The sequence below is a fragment of the Ailuropoda melanoleuca genome, chromosome 8 (assembly GCF_002007445.2).
Source record: "Ailuropoda melanoleuca isolate Jingjing chromosome 8, ASM200744v2, whole genome shotgun sequence".
Lineage (NCBI taxonomy): Eukaryota > Metazoa > Chordata > Mammalia > Carnivora > Ursidae > Ailuropoda > Ailuropoda melanoleuca.
This window is the reverse complement of record NC_048225.1, coordinates 10,960,181-10,974,948: the sequence shown is the minus strand read 5'-3', so window position 1 is coordinate 10,974,948 and position 14,768 is coordinate 10,960,181. Positions and strand designations below refer to the sequence as shown.

Below are 14,768 nucleotides of genomic sequence, written 5' to 3'. Positions count from 1 at the left end.
TCCATACAAATTTAATATTATTTCTTCTAGTGCTGTGAAAAACGCTATCGATATTTTGATAGGGATTCCATTGGAAGTGTAGATTGCTTTGGGTTGTATAGATATTTTAACAATATTTTTCCAATTCCTTAGCATGGCGTATCTTTTCATTAGTGTCCTCTGTAATTTCTCCCATCAATGTTTTATAGCTTTCAGAGTGCAGGTCCTTCATCTCTGTGGTTAAGTTTATATCTATAATTTTATTCTTTTTCATGCATTTATAAATGGGATTCATAATTTGTTTCTGCTACTTTGTTATTAGTATATAGAAATGCAACATATTTCTGTATATTAATTTTGTATCCCACAACTCCACTGAATTCATTTATCACTTCCAATAGTTTTTTGGATGGTGTCTTTAGGGTTTTGTATGTACAGTATCATGTCACCTGGAAATAATGATAGTTTTACTTGTGCTATTCCAACTTGGATGCCTGTTACTTCTTTTCCCTAATTGCTGTGGCTAGGACTTCTATTACTATGTTGAGTAAAAGTGGCAAAAGTTGCCATCCTTGTTCTCTTCCTGATCTGTTTTTCACCAGCAGCACTTACTGGAGATTGATGATGAGTACGATGTTAGCTGTGGGTTTGTCATATATGGCCATTATTATGTTGAGGTCTATTCTCTCTAAACCCATTCTGTTTTTGAGAATTTTTATCCTGAATTGATATTGAATTTTCTCAAATGCTTTTTTTTTTTTTTTGGAATAGTTTGAGAAGAATAGACATTAACTCTTTTTTAAATGGTAAAATTTATCTGTGAACTCATCTTGTCCTGCAATCAATATGACTTTTTAATTATTCGTTCCATTTCATTACTAATAATTGATTTTAGACTTTTCTATTTCTTATTGACTCAGGTTTGAAGGATTGTATGTTTTGAGGAATTTAGCCATTTCTTCTACTTTGTCTACTTTGTTGGCATATGATTTTTCAAGTAGTTTCTTCTAATCCTTTACTTGTCTGTGGTGTTTGTTGTTACTTCTCTCTCATTTCTGATTTCATTTGGGTCCTATATTTTTTTTTTCCCCTTAATGACTCTGGCTGAAACTTTATTAATCTTGTTTCTCTTTTCAAAGAACCATCCCTTGCTTTCATTGATCTTTTCTACTGATTTTTAATCTCTATTTTATTTCCACTCTGATCTTTTATTTCCTTCCTTCTACTAACTTAGGGCTTTGTTCTTCTTTTTCTAGTTCCTTTAGATGTAAGGTTAGATTGTTTTTTCGAATTTTTTCATTTCTTGAGGTTGTTCTGTATTGCTGTAAATATCCCTCTTAGAAGTGCTTTTTCTTTGTACGAAGATTTTGAAGCATTGTGCTTCCATTTTCATATGTCTTCACATATTTTATTTCCTCTTGGATTTCATTGACCCAATGGTCATGTTGTTCAGCTTCCACCTGTTTGTGTTTTTGCCAGTTTTTTTTTCTTGTGATTGGTTTCCAATTCATACCATTGTGGTTGGGGGGGGGGAATACTAGATAGCATTTCAATCTCCTTAAATGTATTGAGACTTGTTTCGTGGCCTGACGTGACCTATCCTGGAGAACGTCGCATGTGCGCTTCAAGAGGGGGCGTATTTTGCCATTTGGGGATGGAATGTTCTGTATATGTCTGTTAAATCCATCTGGTCTAACCTGTCCTTCAAAGACATGGTTTCTTCACTGATTTTCTGTATGGATGATCTATCCGTTGATATCCATGTAAAGTCCCGTACTATCATTATATTACTGTCCATTTCTTCCTTTATTTCTCTTAGTATTTGCTTTATGTATTTAGATGTTCCAATGTTGGGTGCATAGATACTTAGAATTGTTTTATCCTCTTGTTGATTGATCCTTTTACCATTATATAATGCACCTTCTTGTGTCTTGTTACTGTTGTTAAAATCTATGTTCCCTTAGTATTGCCACTCCATTTTGTTGCTGTTGTTGTTAGAACAACTCAGCAAAATAAATTCCGGTTTACTGTTAGAAAATACTGTTTCACACATACGTCAAACAGGCCAAAAATAAATAAATAAACAGATAAATAGTAACTTCATAGACAAAAAAGGAAAAGAAAGTTTTTGTCTTTGGCCTTTTTTTACCATCTCATACAAACCAACTGCTTAGAGTAGAGCTAAGGACAAAGTCCCTAGAACGCTCAGAACAAGATTTTTGTTGTTGTTTTCACCTTTTTTATAAGGTTTTTTTCTCTCCTTTGAGATTATAATGAACATGGTCACACCACAAGCAGGACAGAGAACCATCTGATGGCTGCTTTGGTTATCCAAGATCATTAAAAATGACCCCTAACAATATGTACAAAAATATGAAATGTAAATAAAAATACACGTTTTCCTATTTAAAGTGCATTGAAGAAAAACAAAGAGCCGGGCCTTTGAAGTTTGGGTTCTTTTTTCTTCCCCTGATGCAAATTCACATTGTGGCTGTGGTTGGGTGGTGGAGAGCGTGTAGCATATGTGGCTGGCACTGCCCACGGGGGCGGCAGGACAGGACTCTACTGGAAGGTGACCACATTTAGATTCTGAGACAGAAGGTGGAGGGTGAACAGGTCATGGTGACCTTTTGTTGTTAAGTTTAACTTTTCCTTCTTTGCTCATTATCCTCCTTGGTCTTCTGCTTCTTGGTGTCCACCTCATTACCTTCATCATCTTCAGCTGCCCTTTGCCCCGGCTGCCGCGGCCTCCTGGTCTTCATGCCCATCCTCTTCCTCACCCCCTTCTTTCTCTTCATCTATCTCCTTGCTGTCCTCCTGCTCCCCATTTTCCTCATTAGTGTTCCCATTAGTAGGTGCATCTCTTCTGTTTTATGCCTCCTCCATAACTTCCTTTTTCTCCTGTAAGCCCTTGGTGGTGATCTCAGAGCTGGTATCTGAAGTAAATCTCTTGTAGACTGCATATAATCAGGTCTGAAGTTTTTCTATCCATTCCTTTACCCTATGTCTTTTGACTAAAGCATTCAGTCCATTTACATTTATTTTTTAAATTTTTAATAATTTATTAGCTAGATTGTTGAATAAAAGGTCAAAGTATAAAACAAGTACTTGTATTAAGCGAAGTTATTGAAAAATGAAATTTTAAAATCCCAATGTTTATAAAAAAAAATCTAAAAAGTACATCATTTTGGAATCTAACAAAAGAGGCACAAGACTTTTAGACTGAAAACACCAAAACATTAAGGGACTAAAGAAGAATTAAATAAATGGAAACATAGTCTATGTTCATGAATTGGAAGACACACTATCTATCAATCACTATCAATTCACTCTAAATTGATTTATTGATTTGATGCATCTCCAACAATATCAGCAGGGTTGTTTTTTGCTTTTTGTTTTGTTTTGTTTTTTTGAGAAAATTTAAATTAACTTGTTCTATAATTATATGGAAATGCAAAGAACCCAGAAGAGTCAGTGCAGTTCTGAAGAAAAAAGTTCTCAAAATCACATTAGGTATCAAGACATGATATAAAGCTACTATAATTAAAATAGTGATACTGACACAGGATTGACAAATAGGCCAATAGAATAGAGAGTACAGGAGGAGGCTTGCACATATATGGTCACAGTTTTCACCAAAAAAAGTCTGACTGCAGTTTTAGAGCAGAAAGGATAGTCCGTCTTCTTCAACGAAATGTACCTGAGCAATTGGGTGTCTGTGTGCGAAAACTGATGTTCACTCTGGTCCCACAGCATACACAGGTAGAAATCCAAGATGGATCTTACACCTGATTTGAAAACTGAAACAATTTTGCATATCCATGATCATGAATATATTATCCTGTTTCTTCTTTCAGGTTTATTGTTTCAGTCCATTTACATTTAAAGTAATTTTTGATAGGTATGTACTTATTGCTATGCTGTTCATTGTATCCCATTTGCTTTTGTAATTCTCTTCCCCTTTCTTCTCTCACTTCCTTCCCTAGTGATTGATGACCTTCTTTAGTGTTTTGCTTGGCTGCTTTCTCTTTATTTTTTGCATATCCTAGGTTTCGGTTTTAGTTACCATGAAGTTCATGTATGACATCCAAAGTATATAGCAGTTTATATTAAGTTAATGGTCACTTAAGTGTGAACACATTCTAAAAAATCTTTAGTTTTACTCCTTCCCACATGTTTGATGCATATGCTGGCATATTTTACATCTTTTTATTTTGAGTCCCTTTAGATCTAAGTGATTTTACTATCTTTGTCTTAATGTTTGCTTCTACCAGTGAATTGCTTTCCTTTTGTAATTTCTTTCTTCTAATGGCCTCTTCTTTTCCATTTAATTAAGTTCCCCTTAATATTTCTTTTAAGGCTGGTTTTCTGGTGATAAGCTACTTTAACTTTTTTCTTCTCCAAATTTTTATTTAAATTCCAGTTGGTTACTATGCAGCGTAACATTGGTTTTTGGTAGAATTTAGTGATCACTTACATACAACACCCCGTGCTAAGTCTTTCTGACTTATTTTGTTTAGCATAATACTCTCTAGCTCCACCCACATCATTGCATGTGCCAAGATTTCTTTCTTTTTTGATGGCTGAGTTATTTCCATTGTGTGTGTGTGTGTGTGTGTGTGTATCACATCTTAATTCACCTATCCATGGACACTTGTATTGCTTCCTTATCTTAGCTATTATAAATAATAAGGGTGCAATAAACATAAGGGTGAATATATCTTTTTGAATTAGTGTTTTCATTTTTATTGAATAAATACCCAGGAATAAAATTACTGAGTTATATGGTATTTCTGTTTTTAATTTTTGAGGCACCTCCATGCTGTCTGCCATAGTGGCTGCTCCAGTTTGCATCCCACCCCCTCCAGCAACACACAAGTGCTCTCCATATCCTCATCAACACTAATTTCTTGTGTTTTTTAATTTCAGACATTCTGACAGACATGAGGTGATATCTCATTGTGGTTTTGATTTCCATTTGCCTGATGATGAGTGATTTTGAGAATCTTTACATGTGTCAGCCATGGGGCTGTCTTCTTTGGAAAAACATCTATTCAGGTCTTCTGCCCATTTTTAAATTGGGTTATTTGGAGGTTTTTTGCTGTTGAGCTGGTTGTAGGAGTTCTTTATATATTTTGGGTATTAACCCCTTAATAGATATATCATTTACAAATATTTTCTGCCCTCCAGTAGATTGCCTTGTCCTTTTGTGGTGGTTTCCTTCACTCTGCAAAACCTTTTTATTTTTTGTAGTCCCAATAGTTTAATTTTGCTTTTGTTTCCTTGTCTGAGGAAGCATATCTAGAAAAATTTCTATGGCTGATGTCAGAGAAATTATGGTGTATGCTTCTTTCTAAGGTTTTATGGCTTTAGGTTTCACATTTAGGTCTTTAATCCATTTTGAGTTTATTTTTGTATGATATAAGAGAGTGGTCCACTTTCATTCCTTCACATAGAGCTGTCCAGTTTTCCCACCACCATTTGTTAGACTGTCTTTCCCCAGTTGAATATTCTTGCCTTCTTTTTTGTAGATTAATTGACCATATAAATGTGGGTTTATATATGGGCTCTTTATTCTTTTTCATTAATCTCTGTATCTATTTTGTACCAGTACCATAAAATTTTTGATTACTCTAAGTTTGTAGTATATCTTGAAATCTGGGATTCTGATACCTCCAGCTTAGCTCTTTCTCAAGATTGCTTTGGTTATTTCAGGTCTTTTGTGGTTTCATACAAATTTTAGGTTTATTTTAGTTCTATGATAAACGTTATTGGAATTTAATAGGGGTTGCGTTAAATCTGTAGATTGCTCTGGGTAGTACAGACATTCTAACAGTATTAGTTCTTCCAATCCATGAGTATGGAATGTCTTTCCATTTGTCACCTTTAATTTCTTTCATCTATGTTTTATAGTTTTGAGTAAAGGTCTTTTCCCCTCTTCGGTTAAGTTTATTCCTAGGTATTATATTATTTTTGGTGCAATTATATTTTGTTCTTTTTGCTGTTTGACCTGGTTGCTTTCCATTACCCTGTCTTTCAGATCACAGATCCATTCTGCCTCCTTTAATCTGCTATTGATTCCCTCTAGTGTGTTTATTTCAGTTACTGAGTTCTTCATCTCTGATTTTTTTTATATTTTCTATCTCTTTGTAGAAGTTCTCACCAAAGAAGCTGGAACAGCAACAGAGGGACGGCCTTATCCANTATGAAGAAATTGAGTCAGTGATAAACAACCTTCCAAATAATAAAACTCCAGGCCCAGACGGTTTTCCTGGGGAATTCTACCAAACATTCAAAGAAGAAATAATACCTATTCTCCTAAAGCTATTTCAAAAAATAGAAACAGAAGGAAAGCTACCAAACTCATTCTATGAGGCTAATATTACCTTGATCCCCAAACCAGGCAAAGACCCCCTCAAAAAGGAGAATTACAGACCGATTTCTCTAATGAATATGGATGCCAAAATCCTCAACAAGATCCTTGCTAATAGAATCCAACAGTACATTAAAAGGATTATCCATCATGACCAAGTGGGATTCATACCTGGGATGCAAGCATGGTTCAACACTCGCAAATCAATCAATGTGATACATCATATCAACAAGAAAAGACTCAAGAACCATATGATCCTCTCAATTGATGCAGAAAAAGCATTTGACAAAATACAGCATCCTTTCCTGATTAAAACCCTTCAGAGTGTAGGAATAGAGGGTACATTTCTCAATCTCATAAAAGCCATCTATGAAAAGCCTACTGCAAGCATTATTCTCAATGGGGAAAAGCTGGAAGCCTTTCCCTTAAGATCAGGAACACGACAAGGATGCCCACTCTCGCCACTATTATTCAACATAGTACTAGAAGTCCTTGCAACAGCAATCAGAAGACAAAAAGGGATCAAAGGTATCCAAATCGGCAAAGAAGAAGTCAAACTGTCTCTCTTTGCAGATGACATGATACTCTATATGGAAAACCCAAAGGAATCCACTCCCAAACTATTAGAAGTTATAGAACAATTCAGTAAGGTGGCAGGATACAAAATCAATGCCCAGAAATCAGTTGCATTTCTATACACGAATAACGAGACTGAAGAAAGAGAAATTAGGGAATCCATCCCATTTACAATAACACCAAAAACCATGCGTTACCTTGGAATTAACTTAACCAGAGACGTAAAGGACCTATATGCTAGAAACTATAGATCACTTTTGAAAGATATTGAGGAAGACATAAAAAGATGGAAAAATATTCCATGCTCATGGATTGGAAGAATTAACATAGTTAAAATGTCCATACTACCCAGAGCAATCTACACTTTCAATGCTATCCCGATCAAAATACCGAGGACATTTTTCAAAGAACTGGAACAAATAGTCCTTAAATTTGTATGGAACCAGAAAAGGCCCCGAATCTCCAAGGAACTGTTGAAAAGGAAAAACAAAGCTGGGGGCATCACAATGCCGGATTTCGAGCTGTACTACAAAGCTGTGATCACAAAGACAGCATGGTACTGGCACAAAAACAGACACATCGACCAATGGAACAGAATAGAGAACCCAGAAATGGACCCTCGGCTCTTTGGGCAACTAATCTTTGATAAAGCAGGAAAAAACATCCGGTGGAAAAAAGACAGTCTCTTCAATAAATGGTGCTGGGAAAATTGGACAGCTACATGCAAAAGAATGAAACTTGACCACTCTCTCACACCATACACAAAAATAAACTCCAAATGGATGAAAGACCTCAATGTGAGACAGGAATCCATCAAAATTCTAGAGGAGAACATAGGCAACAACTTCTATGACATCGGCCAGAGCAACCTTTTTCACGACACATCTCCAAAGGCAAGAGAAATAAAAGATAAAATGAACTTATGGGACTTTATCAGGATAAAGAGCTTCTGCACAGCCAAGGAAACAGTCAAAAAAACTAAGAGACAGCCCACGGAATGGGAGAATATATTTGCAAAGGACACCACAGATAAAGGACTGGTATCCAAGATCTACAAAGAACTTCTCAAACTCAATACACGAGAAACAAATAAACAAATCATAAAATGGGCAGAAGATATGAACAGACACTTTTCCAATGAAGACATACAAATGGCTAACAGACACATGAAAAAATGTTCAAAATCATTAGCCATCAGGGAAATTCAAATCAAAACCACACTGAGATACCACCTTACGCCAGTTAGAATGGCAAAGATAGACAAGGCAAGAAACAACAATTGTTGGAGAGGATGTGGAGAAAGGGGATCCCTCCTACATTGTTGGTGGGAATGCAAGTTGGTACAGCCACTCTGGAAAACAGTGTGGAGGTCCCTTAAAAAGTTAAAAATTGAACTACCCTATGACCCAGCCATTGCACTACTGGGTGTTTACCCCAAAGATACAGACGTAGTAAAGAGAAGGGCCATATGCACCCCAATGTTCATAGCTGCATTGTCCACAATAGCCAAATCATGGAAGGAGCCGAGATGCCCTTCAACAGATGACTGGATTAAGAAGCTGTGGTCCATATATACAATGGAATATTACTCAGCTATCAGAAAGAACGAATTCTCAACATTTGCTGCAACATGGACGGCACTGGAGGAGATAATGCTAAGTGAAATAAGTCAAGCAGAGAAAGACAATTATCATATGATTTCTCTCATCTATGGAACATAAGAACTAGGATGATCGGTAGGGGAGGAAAGGGATAAAGAAAAGGGCGGTAATTAGAAGGGGGAATGAAACATGAGAGACTATGGACTATGAGAAACAAACTGGGGGCCTCAGAGGGGAGGGGGTTGGGGGAATGGGATAGACCAGTGATGGGTAATAAGGAGGGCATGTATTGCATGGTGCACTGGTTGTTATACGCAACTAATGAATCATTGAGCTTTACATCGGAATCCGGGGATGTACTGTATGGTGACTAACATAATAAAAAATCATTAAAAAAATAATAATAAAGTTTAAATGATGACAAAAAAAAAAAGTTCTCACCAAGATTCTCCACTCTCTTCTCACACCCAGTGAGGATCTTTATGGCAATTACTTTGAATTCTTTATCAGGCATATTGCTTGTCTCTGTTTTTCTTTTTTTCTTTTTTTCCTTTCCCTTCCTTCCTTTCCTCCCTCCCTCCCTTATCTCCTTCCTTATCTCCTTTCATTTAGCTCATTTAGCTCTTTTGTTATGGTTTTGTCTTCTTTTCTTTTGGAACATCCTTTGTCTCCTCATCTTCTCTCTCCCTCTCTGTGTTTGTTTCTAGATATTAGGAAAGTCAGCTATATCTTTTGATCTTGGGAGTAGTGGCCTTACGAAGAAGGGGTGTACAGTGCCCCCTGTTCCCTGGAGCCAGGCCCTTGAGTGGTGTCTCCTGTGGGGGTTGTGTGCATCCTGCTGTTGTAGTTGATCCATGTTTGCCTTCAGATCAGTCAACTGCAATGGCCCACTTTGCCTTTTGTAGGTACACCAGCAGGGTTTGGTCCCTGTGCTGTTCAAAGGCCAGTCTGGGGCTGCTATGGGATTGTAGTTGAGTGGTATCAGCAATCAGACAAGATGCCTGTCCTCAGCGCATCTGCCAGTGCTGCGATTGCATTGGAGTGCAAGGCATCCTCCCCGCCTTGTCCCCTGTGAGTCTTTCTGGTATGGCCAGTCCTTCTGGTATGGCTGCAGTTGCACTGATTGGAAGGGCACCGCCTCTGTGCTACCAGCTATGGGTCAGCTTCCGGGACCGAGGGCATGTTGGTGTATGTGGCTATCTTCCCCTCTCCCCGGGGCAAGAGTGACTTTAGAATGGTGCTGGTCTGCCAAGACTTCTAACAGGGTACGTAGGGGCAGGAGGCACTTTGGAGGAATGAGTGGAGAGTGGGGCAGGTTTGATTGACGGGGACGGGTTCCTAGGAGAACATGAAGACGATGGGGTGTGCGGTGCTAGCAAGATAAGGGGAGAGTATTTGCTCTGGTTCCTGCAAGCGCGTGGCTATCCAGGCTGAGGTGGTGGTGGATAGTGGCACCCACCAGCTCTTTTGATTGTGAGAAGTCTCCTGAAGGTACCTGCCCCTCTGACACAAGTCCTGAGATAAGTAAATCTTGTACACCCCACGTGCTTTGCAAACTGCTGCTTCTATGCTGTATCTCAGGGAGGCTATTTGTTATGCTGGCTCTTTAAGGTCAGGGACTCCGTTCCCTATTGCTCTCCAGTTCTCCCACAGCTAAGCCTGCGGATTTTCAAAGTACCTAGAGTTAAGCCCTGCTGATTGTAAAAACTCACAAAGTTAAGCACCACTGGTTTTCAAAACCAAGTGTTATGGGGATCTGTCTTCCCAGTGTGGGGCCCTGTGCCTGGGTGCCTGGTACAGGGTCTTATCCTTTTGCTTCTCCATGCTTTTGATGTCTCTCCCACTCATGGTTAACATACAGAAGATCTGGTCCTCAAGTGGGTCTCCACCCATCCTACCCTTTTTGATATGGCCATCTCTCTACAATTAACTAGAATGTTCTGCTAGTCTTCTCGGTTGTTTTCTGAGTTAGCTGCACTGATGGGGCCATTATCGCGGTGTGACTGTGTGATGAGGTGAACTTAGCATCCCTCCCCACTTCACCATTTTGCCAAGGCTATTCTCTCTTCTTTTGCTCTCTTTCTTTGTGATTGATAACTTTTGTTATTATTATGCTTTGATCACTTTTTAATTTTTCTGTGTATCAGGTTTTTGGCTTATGGTTATCATGAGGTTCACACATAATATTCTAACTATATAGCAGTCTATATTTAAAGTTGATGATTGCTTAAGTTTAAACATTCCAGAAGCAATAAATTTTACTCCCACCCACCATGTTTTATGTGTATGATATCATACTTTACATCTTTTTATTTTGTGAATCCCTTAATTTTTTAGATATTTGAATTTAGATAATTGAATTACTACTTTTGTCTTTAAACCTTCATATGAATTTTATAATTGATTACTACCTTTCCAGTATGTTACCTTTAATCAGTGAAAATTTTTCCTTTTATAATTTCTTCTAAATATGGCCTTTTATTTTCTGCATAAATAAGTTCCTTTAAAATTTCTTATAAGGCCAGTTTAGTGGTGATGAACCCCCCCTTTTTTTTAATTAACTTTCTCTTTTTCAGTTCTGAATTACAACATTATGGGATACAGTATTCTTGGTTAAAGACTTTTTTTTTTTCCTTTTGGCGCTTTCAGTATATCATGCCACTCCTTCCTGGTCTGCACTGTTGCTCCTGAAAAATCATCTGATACCCTTATGGGGGTTTTCCTTGCTTTTCTCTTACCGCTTTTAAGGGTGGCTGGATGGCTCAGTCGGTTAGGCATCTGCCTTCGGCTCAGGTTGTGATCCCAGCATCCAGGGATTGAGCCCCAAGTCAGGGTCCCTGCTCAGCAGGAAGTCTGCTTCTCCTTCTCCCTCTGCTGCTCCCCCTTCTTGTGCTCTCTTGATCTGTCAAATAAAATCTTTTTTGTTAATTCTCTTTCTCATGAATTGTTGACATTTTAATTATTATGTGTCTTGTGTGGACCCCCTTGGGTTCTTCTTATTTGGGGCTTTCTACAATTCCTCAATATGAGTATTTGTTTCCTTCCCCAGGTTAGGGCACTTTTCAGCTATTTCTTCAGAAAATTTTTTCAAATTTTCTGCTCCTTTTCTCTTTTCTCCTTGTGGAATCTGAACAATGCATATGTTAGTGTGCTTGATATTGCCCCAGAGGTCTTTTAACCTATCTTGATTTTTTAAAATTATTTTTTTCTTTTTGCTGTTGAGCACGTGTGCTTTCTACTACCCTGTCTTCCAAAATGGTGCTTTCTGCACCCTCTGATGGGTTTGTTGATTCTCTCTAGGGTAATTTTAATTTCAGTTGTTGTATTTTTATTTTTAAAAAAATATTTTTTTCTTGAAGTTCTCAGTAGTTCATCTGCTCTTTGCTCAAGTCTGGCAAACATCTTTATAATTACAACTGAATTCTTTATCAGGTGGATTGCTCATATTCATTTTGTTAAGTTCTTTTCTGAAGTTCGTGTCTTGCTTTTTCATTTGGAGTACATTCCTGTTTCTCCTCATTTTGATTTTATATGCTTTTTTTCCTTCCATGAATTATGTGAAATAGCTACCTCTCACAGTCTTGAAAAATTGTGCTTGTGTGTGAGAGCCTCCTTTGTGGACTCTGCCTGGTGACTTTGGCTGGAGCGGTAGCAAGCATGAGCTGGGGATCCCAGGGCACACCATGCCAGGGCTGCCTTGGTGGAACGTCTGGAGGTGAATCAGGCACAAGCTGGGTGTCCTGGGCTGGTGTGCCCCGGTGCCACCACAGTGGGATGGCTGGAGTGCAAATAGGCACAGTCTGGGTGGTCCCAAGGTGTTCTGCACAGAAGGCTCCTTGGCAGAATGGACATGGGTGAAGCAGACACAGCCTGGTGTTGGCTAGGGCACTCCACATGGGGCCCCTGCTGCGATGGCTGGAGCCGAGGCTGCCATGGGCCAGGTGTGCACTGGAGTGCCTTGGACCCAGGCTTCCTTGGCGATATGGTTGGAGCTGTAGTGGGCACAGGCTGAGGGGTGCACTGCACCAGTGCGTGCTTGCTGGGACAGCTATCACTGGGATGAGTGCAGGTGGGGGGAATCTGGGGCTGGTGTTAGGTTAGGATCCTAGTAGGTGCAGGCCTGCTAGAACACCTGGACCCTGCTCCTGCCTGTGCTATCATGGTGGAGGGGAAGCCTAAACAATGGAGTTTGTCATTACCACCAACCCCAGGGAGTTCCAGCAGCATTTGGTGGGCACTGTAGGGTTAGTAAATGGGTTTCCTTCACTTATACTCTAGCTGCCCTTTAAACCACAAGGAATTTTTTCTTCTGTGCTCCAAGACAGGCAAATATGTGCATGGGCCCCTCCGTGATCTCTCTCCAAACTGCAGTTTTCAGTGTCGGTAGTAGGGTTACCAACGTGACTGTCTTCATCTCTCCTGCTCTTCTCCATGTGGCCTCTCTCCTTCGTGGTGCAGAAGCTGTTCCATACACTTCTTCAGGAGGAATGACTCTATATACAGGTTTAAATTTAATGTGTCTGTGGGAGGGGGTGAGTTCAGGGTCTTCCTATGTTGCCAGAGGACCCCTCTTCCCCTTGTTAACTTTTAATCCAATATAAAAACCTAATTCCTGCCAACTATTATCTCTTTGGAAATTGGGCTAAAAATCTTTTTATTTCGAGCATACTTTGGTATTTTGCATAAGACATTGTGATAATAAAGGAAATGTTAGAGGCAAGAGTCATCGAAAGACATGATATTGAGTGACCAAGAACAAATTCTATGCCTTTATCATGTTTCCAATATTCATTTTAGTAGTTTAATCCATTTTTAATGTTAATCTTTTTAGTCCATTAATTTTTTAATCCATTTTGAATTTATTTTTGTGTATGGTGTAAGAAAGTGGTCCAATTTTATTCTTTTGCATGTAGCTGTCCAGGTTTTCCAGCACAATTTGTTGAAGGGACTGTCTTTTCCCCACTGTATATACCTGCCTCTTTTGTCATAGTTTAATTCACTGTATAGCCATAGGCTTATTTCTGGACACTCTATTCTGTTCCATTGATTTGTGTGTCTATTTTGTGCCAGTACCATATTATTTTGATTATTATGATACCTCTAGCTATGTTCTTAAGATTGCTTTGGCTATTTGGAGTCTTCAATGTAAGTTGCTTTTGGGTAATTTGGACATTTTGACAATATTCTTCCACTCCATGAGCAGGGAATATCTTTCCATTTGTTTGTATCACCCTCACATTCTCAAATGTTTGGTAGTTGTCAGAGCGCAGGTCTTTCACCTGTTTAAGTTTATTCCTAGGTATTTTATTCTTTTCAGTGCAACTATAAATGATGTTGTTCTTAAAATTTCTCTCTCTGTGACTTTGTTGTTAGTATACAGAAACACGACCGATTTCTGGGTATTAATTTTGTATCCTGCCACTTTATTGAATTTGTTTATTACTTCTAGTAGTTTTGGGTGGAATCTTTCGGATTTTTTATGTACATTATCATGTCATCTGCAAATAGTGAGAGTTTAACTTCTTTACCAGTATGGATGCCTCTTATTTCTTTTTTTTGTTTGATTGCTTTGGCTAGGACTTCTAGTACTTTGATGAATAACAGTGAGAGTGGACATTTTGTTTGGTTCCTGACCTTAGAGGGAAAGTTCTCTGTTTTTCACCATTAAGAATGATGTTAGCTGTGGTTTTTTTCATATGGCTTTTATCATGTTGAGGTTAGGTATCCTTCTAACCCCATTTTGTTGAGAGTTTTTATCATTAATGTATGTTGAATCTTGTGAAATGCTTTTCCTGCATCTATTGAGATGATCGTATGATTTTATCTTTTGTTTTGTTGATATGCAGTATGACATTGATTCATTCGTGAAAATTGAACCATCCTTGTATCCCCATCGGGAATGCAATCTCCTGATGATAGTGAATGATATTTTTAATGTGTTATATGTGGTTTGCTAACATTTTGTTGAGGGTTTTTGCACTTACGTTCATCAGGGATATTGGCCTATAGTTTTTTTTTGTTGTTGGGGTGTTTTTGTTTTGTTTTGTTTCCCGTGGTGTCTTTTTCTGGTTGGTATCAGGGTAGTGCTGGCCTCGTAAAATGAGTTTGGAAGCATTTCTTCTATTTTTAGGAATAGTGTGAGGAGAATAGATATTAATTCTTCTTTAAATGTCTGATAGAATTCACTTGTGAATCCATCTGGTACTGGACTTTTAGTTTTGGTAGTTTTTATTTTTTTT

At 38.3% G+C, this 14,768-nt stretch overlaps 1 pseudogene; it reads right to left on the bottom strand.

Annotated features, from left to right (window-relative positions):
- LOC100471406 overlaps window positions 1-2,741 on the bottom strand; it is a 28,381-nt pseudogene extending 25,640 nt beyond the window's left edge.
- Window positions 2,742-14,768: the final 12,027 nt, after the last annotated feature.